Source organism: Protopterus annectens, chromosome 3.part1, assembly GCF_019279795.1.
Source record: "Protopterus annectens isolate FY-2018-M chromosome 3.part1, PAN1.0, whole genome shotgun sequence".
NCBI classification, from domain to species: Eukaryota; Metazoa; Chordata; order Ceratodontiformes; family Protopteridae; genus Protopterus; species Protopterus annectens.
Window position 1 is genome coordinate 1,495,977,143 of NC_056732.1, and position 17,750 is coordinate 1,495,994,892.

General features: G+C 38.2%; 1 protein-coding gene across 1 annotated transcript in view; it reads left to right on the top strand.

The window, feature by feature from the left end:
- The window catches only part of DLEC1 (DLEC1 cilia and flagella associated protein), a 2,498,134-nt gene that overhangs the window by 2,053,075 nt on the left and 427,309 nt on the right, over window positions 1-17,750 (top strand). The gene's annotated exons all lie outside the window — the stretch shown is intronic.

A 17,750-nucleotide genomic window follows, 5' to 3' on the forward strand; every position in this document is an offset into this window, starting at 1 on the left:
TCTCTCTAGAGCATTCATGTGATCCCCCCCTCTCTCACTATGAGTCACAATTTGTAGAACTCTAAAGCTAAAAGTGTGATCATTAAATGCAATGATGTGTTTAGCTAGAGCATTTTGTTCTTTTTTTCTGTCTGATATCATATGTATGATTATATACCCTTTTCTTTAGTTGTCTCTTAGTTAAACCTACATAAAAAGCAGGACACATATCACAGGTAGCAAGATATATAAGGCTTTCTGTGTCACATGTAGCATAGAACCTGGGTATAAACGTATAGTTAAATAAAGGGTGAGTGAACACCTGATCTCTACTAATGTGCCTACACATAGCACAGCATCTGCATGGGTACGTACCAAGCTTCTCCATTTTATTTACATCCACCCCATCATCCAACTTTGAGTTATCACACAATAATCTTTACAGATTCTTGTTATTTCGATAAGCAAAGCTCGGCTTACTGCTTACTAATTGTAGTGTTTGCTGATCTGTTGTTAGTATTTTCCAATTATTTAAAATAATATTCCTTATAGCTATATAATCATTCATATATGTGATGGTTAACCTAACCCTATCCTTGGCTATCTTGAGAGATGGCTAGAAAGGTGCTTGGTGTGACATCTGGAAAGAGGAAGGAGGACAAGGAGACCTGGTGGTGGAATGAAGAAATACAGGAGAGTATATAGAGAAAGAGGTTGGCGAAGAAGAAGTGGGATTGTCAGAGAGATGAAGAAAGTAGACGAGTATAAGGAGATGAGGTGCATAGCAATGAGAGAGGTGGTGAAGGCTAAGGATAGGGCATATGAAGAGTTGTATGAAAGGTTGGACACTAAGGAGGGAGAAAAGGACCTGTACCGATTGGCTAGACAGAGGGACCGAGCTAGTAAAGATGTGCAGCAGGTAAGGGTGATAAAGGATAATGAGGGAAATGTACTCACAAGTGAGGAGAGTGTGTCGAGCAGATGGAAAGAGTACTTTGAGGGGCTGATGAATGAAGAGAATGAGAGGGAGAGAAGGTTGGATGATGTGCGGATAGTGAATCATGAAGTGCAGTGGATTAGCAAGGAGGAAGTAAGGATGGCTATGAAGAGGATGAAGAATGGAAAGGCTGTTGGTCCAGATGACATACCTGTGGAAGCATGGAGGTGTTTAGGTGAAATGGCAGTGGAGTTTTTAACTAGATTGTTTAATGAAATCTTGAAAAGTGAGAGGATGCCTGAGGAATGGAGAAAAAGTGTTTTGGTAAAGAATTTTAAGAATAAGGGTGATGAGCAGAGCTTTAGTAACTACAGAGGGATTAAATTGATCAGTCACAGCATGAAGTTATGGGAAAGAGTAGTGGAAGCTAGGTTAAGAAAGGAGGTGATGATTAGTGATCAGCAGTATGGTTTCATGCCAGGAAAGAGCACTACAGATGTGATGTTTGCTCTGAGGGTGTTGAAGGAGAAGTACAGAGAAGATCAGAAGGAGTTGCATTGTGTCTTTGTGGGCTTAGAGAAAGCATATGACAGGGTGCCTAGAGAGGAGTTGTGGTATTGTATGAGGAAGTCGGGAGTGTCAGAGAAGTATGTAAGAGTGGTACAGGATATGTACGAGGGTAGTGTGACAGCGGTGAGGTCTGTGGTGGGAGTGACGGATGCATTTAAGGTGGAGGTGGGATTACATCAAGGATCAGCTCTGTGCCCTTTCTTATTTGCAATGGTGATGGACAGGTTGACAGACGAGATCAGACAGGAGTCCCCATGGACTATAGTGTTTGCAGATGACATTGTGATCTGTAGTGAGAGACCCTGGAGAGGTGGAGATATGCTCTAGAGAGAAGAGGTGTGAAGGTCAGCAGGACTAAGACAGAATATATGTGTGTGAATGAGAGGGAGGATAGAGGAATGGTGAGGATACAGGGAGTAGAGGTGGTGAAGGTGTATGAATTAAGTACTTGGGATCAACAGTTCAGAGTAATGGTGAGTATGGAAGAGAGGTGAAGAAGAGAGTACAGGCAGGATGGAGTGGGTGGCAAAGAGTGTCAGGAGTGATTTGTGACAGACGAGTACCAGTAAAAGTGAAAGGGAAGGTCTACAAGAAGGTAGTGAGACCAGCTATATTATATGGGTTGGAGACAGTGGCATTGACAAAAAGGCAGGAGTCAGAGCTTGATGTGGCAGAGTTGAAGATGTTAAGATTTGCACTGGGTGTGATGAGGATGGACAGGATTAGGAATAAGTATATTAGAGGGTCAGCCCAGGTTGGAAGGCTTGGAGACAAAGCCAGAGAGGCAAGATTATGTTGGTTTTGACATGTGCTGAGGAGGGATGCAGAGTATATTGGGAAAAATATGCTAAGGATGAAGCTGCCAGGTAACAGGAAAAGAGGAAGGCCTAAGATAAGGTTTATGGATGTGGTGAGAGAGGACATGCAGGTGGTTGGTGTGACACAGCAAGATGCAGAGGACAGGAAGACATGGAAACAGTTGATCCACTGTGGTGACCCCTAACGGGAGCAGCCGAAAGAAGAAGAAGAAGAGTGCTTTTTTGTAAATGTGAATAGTAGTGAGAATATAATAAGAATAATATGGATTCTGGAATAGTGTAATACATGTGTTGTAGACATTTTGTATTAGAAAACAACAAAGATAATCTGGAATTTGGGAAATGAGAGCTGTTCTGGAATAGCCATATTCTGTAGAAATACAATAAAAATATTACAGTAACTTTAGCAAAAATGGAAAGATTAATAATCATTGCAGATTTAAAATGGAAAAGAAAAGTATATAAAAGTATAGCATTATATCTTTATATTAATGGATGGATAGATTAATTGTAAATAAAGGGAAAGCTTATTCCATCAGAGTTTATACTATGTAGTGATTATATGAATATTGTAATAATGGGAGACATTAATTGTGATTTAAGATGCAAGTGTAGAAAGAAAGAAAATGATATAAGAAAAACATTAGAAGTTATAAGATGTGGTACATTAAAATTCTAGGACAAAAATTCATGGACTTATGAAAGGGGTACATATAGAACTGCAATAGATTATTTCATAGTACCAAAAAGTTTAGTTCTAGGAGAAAGGGAGGTAGTTCAAACACGATTTTCTGATAATCTTGCAATATGGTTAGTGTTAAAGCAAAAACTAATATATAAAAATAGGCAAAGGAATAAAAAGGATAAATGGGAAGCATGGAATATATAAGGAAAGAGATTAGTAATACAGTTATGGAAACATCATATTACTATGAGAACATTTTATAAAATCTTCTGTAAATGGTGGATATTATTTCAGGAAAATATGAAAATGTGTTTTTTTAGTGGTAATATGATGTGAGAAAAGTAGAGAAAAGAAAATATAAAAGAACATATAATGATGCATTGGACAATTTAGAACATAATGATAAGAACTACTTTCACAAAGAAAAATAATTATATACAAGAAAGCAATTAAAAAAAAGAATATAAGCAAAGATATTTTTACAAGGAAAAAGAGAAGTATCAAGTTACTTAAGCATATTATTAAAGGAAAATGGTGTATTGAGATAAATAAAAATGTAAATGTAGAAATAGAAAGAATTCAGAAAAATATTATGAATAGTTTAGTATAATATGTACAAGAAATGTTTAAAGAAAAAAAGAAGGTAGTGAAAAAAATCACGGAAAGTAAAAACATTAAGAGAAAAAGGGAATAAAGAGTTGGAAAAGGGGATTGTTTTACATGAATTAGATAACGTATTAGGGCAAGTAAATATAGATTTAGCTGTAAGATCAGATGGAATAGGGAATGAAATGTATAAAAAATTAAGGGATTGGCAGAAATGTATTTTTAAAGATTTTGAATGAATGGTTAAATGAATGTTTTATGTGTAAATAATTGTGTAGTGGAATACTTAAATTCATATGGAAGAAGGAATATAGAAGACAGTTTAAAAAAACTGGAGGCCAACAGTATTGAATAATAATGATGTATGCACTTTATGAAAATAATACAAAAGAGATTTGAAACTAAAAGGAAAACATTATGAAAGACAGTGTATATGGCATAAAGGGGAAGGGTTGTCAAGAATTATTAATAATAGAGATATTTTATATGATATTATGAATAGAAAATAAGCAAAAATAATGATAGGAAACCTTATTAAGGCATTTGATACAACTGGACATGAAATATAATGGGCAATAATGAAAGAACATAATAAAAGTGAGAATGTTAGGAAATTATGCATGTCAGCATATAATAATGATAAATTAAAAATAATTGCAAATGGGTGGTTAAGTCAAGATGTACATGTGAAGAGAGATGTAAGACAGGGATGTCCAGTGAGTTGTATACTCTGCATTAATGGGGTATACAACACCTGAAGGGTTAAGAATTCTAGTTCTGTTAACATATGTAGATGATATTATAATAATTGTAAAAAATAACATTTGGATAAAAGAAGTAATAATTTACACAATGAGTGCATAGAAGTGATAGGGATGACTTTAAATAAAAAGCAAAGAAAAGGCTTAGGTGATGTAGTAAAGATAGGGTATATTTTTACAATGGATGAAATTTCTGTGTTAGGTATAAGATTTGGGAATAAAGATGTAAGTAGAATTCAATGGGAAAAACAATAGAAGAAATAAAACAAACTGTCTTTTCTGGAGAGCATATAAATTACGATTCAGAAGAAAAGGCTTATTTGATAAATTCAGTAGTGAAGGAAAAATAGCATACTTAGAAGGTGTATTTATGTTGCCAACAGTATCTGAAAAGGAATTATTACAGATATTTTTTTCATTCATATGGGGTTTGAAATTCAACCAAGTAAAAGGATGAGTTTTGTATGTAGATAAAGAGTAAGGAGGTTTAGGGCTAATTAACCCAGTGGTATATGCTGCATCATTAAATCTGTACAAAGTTTTAAAGTGAATAAATGATAAAATATGAGAGATTAGAACTAAAATTGTATAAATTAAATTATGATAAATTTTGGGTTATGGTAAACTGAATAAAAGAGAAAAGAGTGTATAACTGAAGAAATAAAATGTTACCAAGAAAAATATTTTTGTGGAAAATAAAAATTGATATAGAAAAGATAGAAAAGTATGCTATAAGAATGTAATGATAAAACATTACTATGTAAAATGATGGAAAAATCTAACATGAAAAAATTAAAGCTATAAAAATAAGAAGCAAATGGTATAATCAGAAAGTAAAATGTCACAATTTTTTGTGGAGAATTGAAAAAGATAAATTACCAGTAAAAGAAAATATGCCATATAAAAAGAAAACTGACTGATTATGCTTACATTGTCAAGAAGAAGAAACTGCAGAACATATTTTTGAAATGTAAAGGAGTAAAAAGCTATGGGGAAAACTATGTAAAGAACTGTTTTAAATATATAAAAGAAGTGGCTAAAATAAACATGGATATGATTCAATTTATATGCTAAAAGAATAGATAAAAAGTTACTTTATGCTATATAGATTAAATGGAATGAAAGAATAAATTAAATTATGCTTCATGGTAAATGGAATTTAACAACAATATATGTAAAATCAGATGGTGGTTATGGAAAAGGAGTTGGGTCTAATGGGGTAAATATTTAGTATGATTGTAAAGGAAATTATGAATATGTGTAAATATATTTGTATATTTGTAAATATGTTCTAAATAAGAGTTCTTTTTGTATGTAAACAAAGGACCCCTACTCATTTTGTTGTGAGGGGCTACATTTTTGCTGCTGTACTTCCTGCTTCTTTTCGTAGTGCAGTCAGATAAGGAGAAGGTGTACAGTAATGGAGGCAGAAAAGAGATGTTTTATTGGCAATAGCAGTGTGGTTCTTTCAGTCAGACAGAGAACTGTTGAAAAGTGAGCAGATAGTGCAAATAATCAGTGTTTAGCTGACTTTAAACCTTATGATTTTGAAGAAGTTGTAACTGAAATTGATTCTCAGGGTTTGTATGATGATAAATTGGTTGGTTTACTGAACAAAGGTGATCCTGGAGAAGTGTCTGAGATTTTGTGGAAGGATATGATGGAAAAGGTTTTCAGAGTGGGCAGTGGGTTGAAAGGTAAATAAATGAATCAAGATTTGGATGGACAAGTTTAAATAAAAAGAGTTGGATGGACAGAACGTTATTGGCAGGATGCAATCTGGAAAATCATATGCTAATGCAGATGGAGGTACAAAAAGTACTGTAAACTTTATTAAAAAGAAAGAAAAAAAGGTTTGTTGTTCAGATAAAAAATAAGAAATAACAGACAGATATTTTGTGTGGGACAATCTAGTGTTACTTTTGATTATTGAAGTAAAAGCCATTAGATCCTTGATTCATTTGGGGAAAGAAACATTTTGTAACTTAACATTTGAGACTAAAGACATAATGGAAACTTTATGTGTAATTGAGAAAAAAGGACTGCTACTTACAGAATAAGTTTATATTTTCCAGGCAAGGGACTCAAAAAACAAGTGCTTGTTCAATTTCATACTGATGAAGTTGAGTTAAAAGATGTTAAAAAGTTAATTTTCATTTATGTGCTATTCAGTGCCTGATATTGTGGAACTTATAGATAAAAGGGGTATTTGGAATGGAGGCTGTGAACTGGATGTTATTTTAAAATATTTTAAAGATGATGAAGCATTTACCATATGTTATATATGTAAATGGTAATATAAGAATAATTACATAGATGGGACAGCCGAAAACATGTTTTTTTTGTTTTGTTTTGTCTTGTGAGGATTATAGTCATCTGAAAAATGATTGCACAAAAAAAATGATGTAATCAGCATAGAGAAAAGCCATATGATGACTACGTGTAAAAAGGTATGTAGAATATGTAAAAGTGAAGGGCATTTTTGGTACGATTGCAAAAAGTAAGCAAGATAATGTTAAGCGGGATGATGAAGAAAGTATTGTAATGGCTGAAAATAATAAAGAAGTAGGGGTAGAAGGGGAAAAGTCTTATTGAAAATGAAAATAAAGTAATAAGAGTTGTGTTAGATAAAAATGCTATATTTCAGGATGTTGAAGGTAACTGAGAGTGTTGAAACTGAAGAAGAAATTGAAAGTGATAAGTCAGGTGTTTGTGATGGAGTAGAAAAGAAATTCGATAGGTGCTAGGGTAAGGGTAAAGAAAAGAAGATTTAAAAATATATCACCAGATATTAAAAAGAAAAGTAAGGACTAGTTTTAGATATATTTCAGTTAATGACAATAGTTAAAAATCTGATTCTGGGGATCAAGGAATATTTGTAAATAAACTCAGATAATGTGAAGTTGTTAAATCTCGCCGTTTATTCTCCCTGATGGGTTCGGAGCTGATCCTCGGCTCTGACACGGCCGATAGCAAAGCTCAAGGTTTGCCAGTAGCTCGAGGCCAAGCCCCTTGTCCCACAATGCACTGCTGGAATTACCCCAGATCTAGTTTGCCGCGGCAAGAGAGATCTCGGTGATCCAGTCAGCTCAGACCATTTTTTGCTAAATCGCAAGTTTTAAAAAAAAATTCTTTCTCCTTTTTGATAGATTATTCTTTATTTAGTGTGTGTGTGTGTGTGTGTGTGTGTGTGTGTGTGTGTGTGTGTGTGTGTGTGTGTGTGTGTGTTTCTCGTTAAAATAATATAGTTATAAGTAGGTTAGATTTAGTAGATAGTGCCCTGTGTTGGCTTAGTTTCTTAGTGTTGGGCCTTTTGTTAGCCCTATTTAGATTTAACAATTTTATTCTTATAATTAGTATTTTTTTTTTAGTGTGGGCCTAGTTAGCCCTGTATTTAACCTCTTCAGGTTAATTTTGTGGTGTGTCTGTTTCAAACATGTGGGATGAGAGGGAAAAGTCTCATCCCAAATCGGGGTTTAAGAAATGTCCAGATTGTGGACAAAAAATGTCTGTCACTGATGGGCATGTCCAATGTGTTTACTGTCTGGGGGCTAAACACCTCCAAGACTCTTGCAGTATTTGCCACTCCTTTTCCTCTAGGGTACTCTTAGAGAGAAGGAGAAAACTCATTGATAGGGGGTTGCTGCAGCATACTTTCTCTGAGGTGCTGGGTAGCCAGGAAGGTACCAGCACTTCTTCAAAATCTTCTAAATCTTCAACAGATTCTAAGCTTACTAAGAAGACAAAAAGATTAGAGGGTATAGGGTCATCGGTTTCACAGTCCTCGGAACTGAGTGTTCCTTTGGTTCAGAGCCAGCTCCCAGTCTTGGAAACTGTCTCTGAGGTTCCCTCATCTCCTCTGCTCCAGTCAGCACCTTCGGTGCATTTCTCGAAGTCTTTGGTCAGCCTCTCAGAATGGATATGGATCGGTTAGTGCAGAAGCTTCTACGGGCACCAGAACTTGCTAAATTTTTGTCGGCCCTGACCATTTCGTCGAAGCTGAAGACCATTGAACCGGACTTGACTACTCCTCCTCCGAGCCGTACTGGACTCTCGGAGCCAAAGGAGCCCGAACCGATAGTTGTCAAACCTATGGAACCGAGACCAGCACCAGTGTTATCGGTTCCATCTACTCGGACGTCCTTGGTGTCAACCGAGGGCGCTAGGAGCCAACATTCTCCTGTCAGGTCCGGTGAGGATAGTCGGACCGATTTGTCGGTGCTGACTCTTCCTCTCGGCGCTTCAACTCAGATGAGCTCGGCTCCTACCTCGGGCTCGGAGCCCATGGTTTCAGTGCAGGAGGATCGGACGGTCCCTCCAGATCCGTCTATCCCTTCTCGTTGGAGCCATGGTGCTTTCGATGCCATGAGGAGAGTCCTGTCTCCTAAGACAATGTTGGCATCAGTTCGGGCTTCCTTCTCCCCTCAAGCTCCTGTGTCTGCTTCTAAGTCTATCGGTCCCCCTAAGCATAGAGACCCTGAGCCTCAAGTAGCCCCACAGGGCATCCCCTGTTCTTCCGAGACCTCCCCAGATCTCCCCACTGAGGAGGTACCCAGGAAGAGACTGTGCAAGAGGAGGCACTTGGACTCCCCACAGGTGTCTTTGACATCCAACACTGACTTGGATGAGTCAGAAGGGTCCCCTCAATCCCCCTCTGAGGATATCTCCTTTGAAGAGATATTAGAGATCCTGAGTCAGAGAGGCAATTGGCAGTCCAAAACCCCTACTGAGGAAGAATCAGGGCTCTTGCAGGCTTTTGGGTCTCAGCCTTCCACTTCTTGGGTGTCTCTGCCTTACAACAAGCTCATGGAGCTGATCTCTCATAAGGTGTGGGAGTCATCGGAAGCCATGGAACCGGTCCCTCGGAAGCCGTATAAGTTCATCTCTACCCCAGTGGACAAAGCCTTTTTTGACCAAAGGAGTGTCAGTTGATGCCATGGTGGTAGCTGCAGCCACCAAAAAGGAAGTGTCTGAAACATCCGCATCTATCCATCCTCCTAACAGAGATTCTAGGATCATGGTTAGATATGGGAAATGCATGTTTAGTTCAGCGACTTTTTCTCTGCGATCGCTGAACTACTTAACCCATTTCACGAGACTGCAAAGAGATCTCCTGAAAGAGCTAGGAGATACTCTCCAGGGTATGGTAGCTGCAGGGGTTGCCAACAAAGTCAACACACAGCTTGCTACCCTAAACTCGGTTGTGAACTCGTCCATGCGTCTCATATCTTATGCAGCTGATGGTTCGAGTAGAGCCACTAGTTCAGGCATTGCTCTCCGGAGACAAGCCTGGATGCATCTCTGTTCCTTTGCAGAGCCCTTTAAGTCTTCCTTTATCAACACCCCATTTGATGGCTCATCACTGTTTGGGCCTAAAGTAAAGGAAACTTTAACCTGGTGTGAGCTGGAAGGCAAGACCATAACTGCCGTTGGAGTCCATTTTTCTACCCCTACTCAGCCCTATCCCAAGGGCCCTAAGGGCAGGAAAATGTGGTTCTGAAAAGCACAGGAAGCCTTTTAGGACACACGTGGAGAAACCCCCTCTAGAGGCAGAGGAGGGGGTTATAATGGAAGACGCCGCCCACGCGGCAGAGGGGGTCCACAGCAACAGGGTGACAGAGGCCAGTTCTCTGGTCAGCCCTACCAGCACTCCTGAAAGGAGTCCCGGCTGTCCGGCTCTGGAGGTAGTTGGGGGTCACTTATCTTTGTACCCAGAAGCCTGGCTAAACCTAATGTCAGATACATGGGTACAAAACATAATTTCCAGAGGATATTTCATACCGTTCTCTTCCCCTCCTACTCCTGTCAACAGAATCCCAGATGTTCCACCCAGTCTCAGGGAACAAGCAATCGTAGAGGTCCAAAGATTGCTAGAAAAAAGAGTCATCCAACCAGTCCCAGCAGACCAACTTGGATTCGGAACTTACTCAAGATTCTTTTTGGTACCAAAGAAAACAGGGGACTGGAGACCTATCTTGGACCTCAGCAGACTCAACCAATTTGTAAAGAAAGAGAAGTTCTAAATGGTCATGCTTCAGTCCATTCTTCCCTTCCTAGGGAAAGGCAATTGGATGTGCTCCATAGATCTCAAGGACACGTACTATCACATAAAGATGAACAGATGCTCCAGGGATCACCTGTGTTTCCAGCTGGGAGCCAGTCATTACCAGTTTTGAAACCTGCCCTTTGGTCTCACTACAGCCCCCAGAGTGTTCACCAAATGATTGGCAGTGGTCACGGCTCACCTGAGGCGTCTAGGATTCCAGGTGTTTCCATACCTAGACAATTGGCTCCTCACCACTAACACCAGGCATCAATTGACTCAGGCAACACAATATACTCTGACACTCTGCCATCAGTTAGGCATCACAATCAACTTCGAAAAGTCTGCCTTATCGCCATCGCAGCTTACCATTTTTATAGGAGCAGAGTTAGATACCTTAACCATCACTCTACATCTTCCAATCGAAAGAGTCTCACTTCTTCACCAACACGTCATCTCACTGGTGTCAAAGAACAAATCTAAAGCAGCAGAGGTCTTGAAGGTGGTAGGTCTGATGGCGGCAGCAATCTTGGCTGTACCACTCGCAAGGATGCATATGCAAATCCTTCAATGGCTCCTTTTTGCTCAGTGGTCTTACCAAAAGCTACCGATGCACCATATGATTCTCATCACAGATTCTTGCAAGAGAGATCTTCGGTGGTGGTTGACGTCTCTTCATGTCACAATCAGAAGACCCTTTGTTCTCCCCCCCAGTAGCCACTGTGACCACGGATGCTTCCCTGATAGGGTGGGGGGGGGGCATTTTCAGGGAAAGACTGCCCAAGGCACATGGACGGATCAAGAGTCACATCTGCATATCAGTGTTCTGGAGTTGAGAGCGGTACTTCTGGCGTTGCAGTACTTTCAGGACTCTCTTCCTCTAGGAACAATTGCAATTCAGACGGACAACATGTCAGTGGTCTGGTACTTGAACAAACAAGGTGGAACCAAGTCTTACCCCCTTTGTCGAGAAGCCCTCAGGGTATGGCAATGGGCTGTGTCAACCCACCATTTTCTGATAGCAATGTACATCCTGGGGAAATTCAATGTGATAGCGGACAAGCTGAGCAAGGCAATACTCTTGCCTCATGAGTGGTCTCTCAACCAATGAGTTGCGGATTTGATTTTCCGCAAATGGGGCCAGCCTTCCTGCAACCTCTTTGCCAGTCACAGCAATACCAAATGCAGAAGCTACTTTGCCCTAATACCACTTCCAGGACATTCCCTGAGAGATGCATTCATACAGGATTGGCCTCCGGGTCTCCTATATGCATTCCCACCTATTCCATTAATACCCAAGGTTTTACATAAAGCAAAATTGCTGGGAAGGACAGTTATCCTCATAGCCCCCTACTGGCCTCGACAGATTTGGTTCCCCTTCCTTCACCATCATCTTCTGGAGGATCCATGGATCCTGGACCCAGTTCCGGATCTTCTGACACACCCGTCAGGGGACCTCCATCCTTCACTGCAGTCCCTAAAGCTGACTGCTTGGCTAATCCACTTCCCTTAATTGGTAGGCTTCATTCACTCTCAGATGATATATAAGACAAATCCTTTTGTCTTCTCACAAGCCATCCACCAGGAAACTATACCGCAGTAAATGGAACAGGTTCTCAATCTGGGCCAATATACAGAAAATCAACCCTTTCTGAGCTCCTCTATCATCCTTTTTAGAATTTTTGACAAAGATTTTTAAGGAAGGAGCAGCAGCTGCCACAGTTCGAGTCCAGTTAGCTGCCATATCAAATTTCCACCTTGGATTCAATTGGTTGAACGTTATGGGCCATAAGTTATCTAAGGCTTTTCTTAAAGGGGCTATTCACAGGAGACCTCCTGTCAAAATCCCTTATTCTCCATGGAATTTGAATTTTATGCTGTCTCAAATAATTCACCCCCCCCCCCTTCAAACCAGCATCTTCTTGTAATCTCAAATATTTGTCCTGGAAGACTATATTTCTAGTAGCCATTACTTCTGCCCGCAGAGTGTCAGAACTTCAAGCATTATCTATCAGACCTCCTTATATGCTTTTCCATGCTGATAGAGTATCTCTCAGAACAAACCCATCCTTTTTGCCTGAAGTCTGTTCTAAATCCAATCTCAATCATGTCATTGAGTTGCCAGCCTTTTTTCCCAACCACTCTAGCAAATTGGAATACATGCTGCACAAACTTGATGTACACAGACAGCTCAGATTTTATCTTGACAGAACTAAGGATATTAGAAAATCAGATCAACTTTTCGTATCCTTTTCGGAGACCAGAAAATGTAATCCAGTGGCTAAAACAACCCTATCTAAGTGGTTATCAGAATGTATATCCTTGGTTTATGCGAATGCAAACATACCATTGACACACAAACCTAAGGCTCATTCTACCAGAGCCGTTTCTACGTCTTCTGCCTTTCAAGCTAAATTGCCCCTTGACAATATTTGTGCTGCAGCCACTTGGTCTAAGCCTCATACCTTTATCACGCATTACAAAGTAGATAAGGCATCCAGGGACAGGTCTTCCTTTGGTCCCACGGTACTGAAAAACATACCTCCATGAGCCACCCAAGATTGAGGGTGCTAGGGACGCTACCCATCAGTGAGAATTAACGGCGAGATTTAACAACTTCACATAAAGAAGTTATGTACTCACCATAACGTTCCATGTGAGTTGTTTATCTCACCTTTATTCTCATGTCCCTCCCTTCTTCCCCTTCCTGGCTGACAGTTGACTTAGAGGCTAGTACCATCCTGGTTATTCAATACTTCTTCTCCTTTGGGAAGTGCTTCCTTGTAGAAAAAAAAAAAAAAAAAAAGAGTATATATACTCGCAGCAAACAAGATCTGAGATAATTCCAGCAGTGCATTGTGGGATAAGGGACTTGGTCTCGAGCTACTGGCAAACCTTGAGCTTTGCTTTTGGCCGTGTCAGAGACGAGGATTGGCTCCGAACCCATCAGTGAGAATAAAGGCGAGATAAACAACTCACATGGAATGTTATGGTGAGTACATAACTTCTTTTTCAATTGGTAAAAGGAAATAAGTTTAAAATATTTCTCTTAAACTTAAAATGTTGAAAAAGTAATAATTTTGAAGTACTTTCAGTAAATGTAGATAGTATTATTAGTATTGTAAGTAGGATATGGATGCCAGAATAGTCTTCTAAATGTGATATAGATATTATTATTATTATTATTATTATTATTATAGAAGATGTAAGCCTGACAAGTGAAGAAGGATTGCAAACAGAAAAAATATGTGGTGGAAAAATAATATGGAATTTAAGAAGTGAATGTTGTTCTGGAGTGGCTTTATTATATGGGAAAATAGTAAAAATATTAGCTGTAATACTAGTAAGGATGGGAAGGTTAACTCTTGTGGATGTGAGGTGGATATAGAATATATTTATAGAATTACAACATTGTACACATATACAAATGGCAAGAAAAGAGAGAAAAACTGTGAAATCAAATAAATTATGCTGGCGGTTAACATGAAAGTTATCATTGCAGGGGACTTTGTAATTTTAGGGGAAAATGTAAACAGAAAGGGAAATATGTTGTTTGTTTGTTTGACTTTTCGGCTTTTCCCTGTTAGGGGTCGCCACAGCGGAACTCCGGTCCGCTAATGATTGGCGGTCAATTTTTATGGTGCCGAGTTGCCAGCCCGACGCCCAACCTTCAACGAAGGTATGCCCATTCATGCATATCTTTCGGAAGCCACTCAACCACAGGGAGGACATGCAGACTCCACACAGAAGGCACTCCAGCCGAGAATCGAACAGGAGAACCTCTTGCTGTGAGGAAACAACGCTATATGTAAAATATACAATAACCGATAAAATGTGGTAAGTTAGTTGCATGGAATAAAAGCCAATGGACTTATAAAAGAGGGGCAATTGGCTCTGAAATTGATTATTTTGTACTGTTGGAAGGTTAAGTGTGACAGATGGTGATACAGTAGAGACAAGTTTTTCAGATCATTTAGCAATATGGATGGAGGTGATGAAAAAAATGTAGTATATTAAAATGGGAAAGGGAATAAAAAGAATAAATGAGAAATTGTGGGATGAATTTGGAGAGTGGGGAGTATTGCAGATATGGAGGGATCATATAACCATGAGAGACATTTATAAAAATTGGTTTAAATGGTGGATTGAATTTAAAAATAAGTATGAAAAGTGTTTCTTTATATGGCAGGATAATACAAGAAAGTAAGGGAAAGTGAAGTATGGAAAGATGTATAGAAATGTACTGGAGAATTTAGAGATGAATACAAGACAGTATTATGATATGGAAAAAGAAATATATAAAATAAATAAAAAAATAAAGATATTAATTTTTAAGCAGAGATATTATTTACAAGGGAGAAGGGAGGAAATGGTTGCATTTTTGGTAAGATAGTTAAGGAGGATATCAGTATAATGAGGGAAATGAAAAATGTAAAAGGAGATGTAAGAATACCAAAATACCATATTGCAAGTATTGCAGTACCATTTCTCAAAAGTATGTATACAAGTAAAAAAAAAGAAAAGAAAAGGGAATGGAAAGTAAAAAAAAAATCAAGAAATAGTTAAGTAAGAGTTTGATTAAAACAAATAATATTAGTGAATTAGATGAAGTACTTAGAAAAGTAAATATTGATTCAGTATCAGGTCCAGATGGTATAGATTATGTGTGATGATGTGAGGTATTGCCAGCCATGCCAGGAGAAGTAAAGCAGTGGGTGTGCAACATATGCCAGCACAGCTAAATGGAATTTTGTAAAGAATTATATGTCATTTGTATATCAAAGTGGTTTGTACAGATGTTTGCGTTGAAACTGTATTTGTAAAGTTGCTTGTGTTAAACATGTACCAACAGTGGGTCCTGATTCTATTGTAACTGAATTAAATGTGTATGTTTCAACAGAGGATACTGCAATAGAAGAGGTTAATCTCAGTTCCAGCTAACTTTGAAAAATTGTTGAAATTAAATTAAGCCATAAAGATTGTTTCTTACAGTTCTGGTTGTAGCCATAGACAAAATGTCTCAGAAACTAAGTATTAGGAAGCCTTCTGTATTGTCTATAGCAAGGCTCTAATTGCTTTGCTGTTAGGGTAGAGGTTTGAAATTGTTTCATGACTTATAGGAGCTGCAAAAGATCTGTGAAAAGTTCTGTCTGTGTTTATAGCAACACATAGGTGCTAAAATCCTGGCAGCTTCTAGTGTTGGTGATAGTATGGGAAACAGAGTTATATGACCAGATGTGATGTCATTCTGTAAGCTACCCCAGAACTAATATTTGGATGTTATATGAGAAGTCAGACTGAGCAGTCTGTTTCTTAGAACCTGACATAGAAGGATTTATCACATACTTCATCTTGCCTTGCTCTAGTAAGTGAACCAGGGAATAGTAACTCTTTAGATTACTCAGGAAAATATAGTGAGCTTAGTTAAGTATTGTTTTTCTGTAACTGTGTGAATCTATTCATCTGTGTTACTTTAATATTTCCTGTGATTGAAACTCTGATGTTTAATGTAAATAGATATTTAGTATTTTCATGTTCTTTTATTATTTATTATTAAATATGTTTAAACTTTTCATTGTGGCTGGCCCTTTTAGAAAAATATTTAAGTTTTGAGAGTATTTGCATATATTTATTTGGGGATAACTCTGGCCACTCCTGAAGGCCTTGCTGTTTGGTCAACATTACCATTTGTATTAATATTAATTTCACTCAGTATAATTTGATACCCTTTTAAGAGTCTTATAGTAAGTGACTGGTGGTAGTGAATCTACCTTATAGTCTGGGCAAAGTAGGTAGAGTGGGTTATCTCTGCCAGCTTTTCCCAGGTGTGTGTGGTGTGTGTGTGTGTGTCTGTGTGTGTGTGTGTGTGTGTGTGTGTGTGTGTGTGTGTGTGTGTGTGTGTGTGTGTGTGTGTGTGTTTCTGTGAAAATTAAATCTCAAAGAGTGTGTGTGTCAGCTACTTGAAGCAGGGACATGAAGCACTGGTTTCACAGAAAGGGTGCTGGAAGACTTGGCTTGGACACTCGGCTGAGGACTTAACCCTACAGCTGTGCTAATGGGGAGTCTTACTGGAGACATGGAGGGAGACAAAAACCCAGAACCCAGGCTGAGTGTGTTCCCTGTGTGCTCTTAAGTGAAGTTGTGTTTGATGCAGAGAGGTATGCATCTGAAAATACTGAGCGTATCCATTTGTATTCCAAGTTAACATCCCTCTCCAGTGTTGGTGGTGAGGATTCAGGCTCCTTGATTACTGGCCCAAAGTGGGGATGTCACAGTTTGAAATATACAAGAAATTAAGGGACTGACAAAGAGAGTATTTTATAAGAAAAAGGAATGAATTGCTGAACAAGAGGTTTATTTATGAGTGGAATATTAAAATGTATATGGAAGAAAGATAGAATGAGATAAAAGTTGGAGAACCATCATGTTAAATAATATAGATTATATATTTTTTGAGAATAATACAGAGGAGAATGGAAGATTGAAGGACATTATGGAAGAAGGTATATATGGCATAGAAAGAAAGGGATCTCGGGAATTGTTATTAGTGGTTCTAGAGATTGCAGAAGATATTATAGGTAAAAGGGAATGTGTGAAACATATGGCAGGTAATATTAGTAAGACATTTGATATATTAGGACATGATGCTTTGTGGGAAGTTATGGAAAAGTATGGAATAGGTAATACAATTAGAAGAGTTTATATGTTAGCTTATTAAAATGATAGAGTAAGAGTATTAGTGAATGGATGGTTGAGTGAAGAAATATGCATGAACTGCATTATAAGACAATGATGTCCCATAAGTGGGATATTGTTTGCAGTGGTAATGAATGCAATAGTGAATGAAGTGGCTTATAACATGAAATATGCTAGATATGTAATGCAAAAGGAAGTAGTGATTCCACTATCTTTAACATAAGCAGATGATATATTAGTGGTTGCTAAGAATAATGTATGGGTGAAGGAAGTTTTGGTTTGTCTGAATTAATGTTTAAAGGTAATGGGAATTACTAGAATAAAGATAAAAGTAAGGGATTTGGTGATATAAAAATTGGAGGGTGGTTTTTTTCAGTGAATTAACCATCATTATTAGGAATTAAATTTTGGAAATATTAGCTAGTTATGAGGCAATGGGATGGTTTGATAAAAGAAATGAAATATGTCTTATGTTGAGGACTTATAGATTAGCATTTAAGAAAAATGCTTATTTGGCAGATTCTGTTTGAATGGAAAGAATAGCGCATATGTCAAATGTTTTATCCCTCCATCCATCCACGACCCCTTTTTCCCATTTTTTCACATGGGGTTGGGGTGTCACTTCATATAATACCAGAAAAGTATGAAAAAGAAA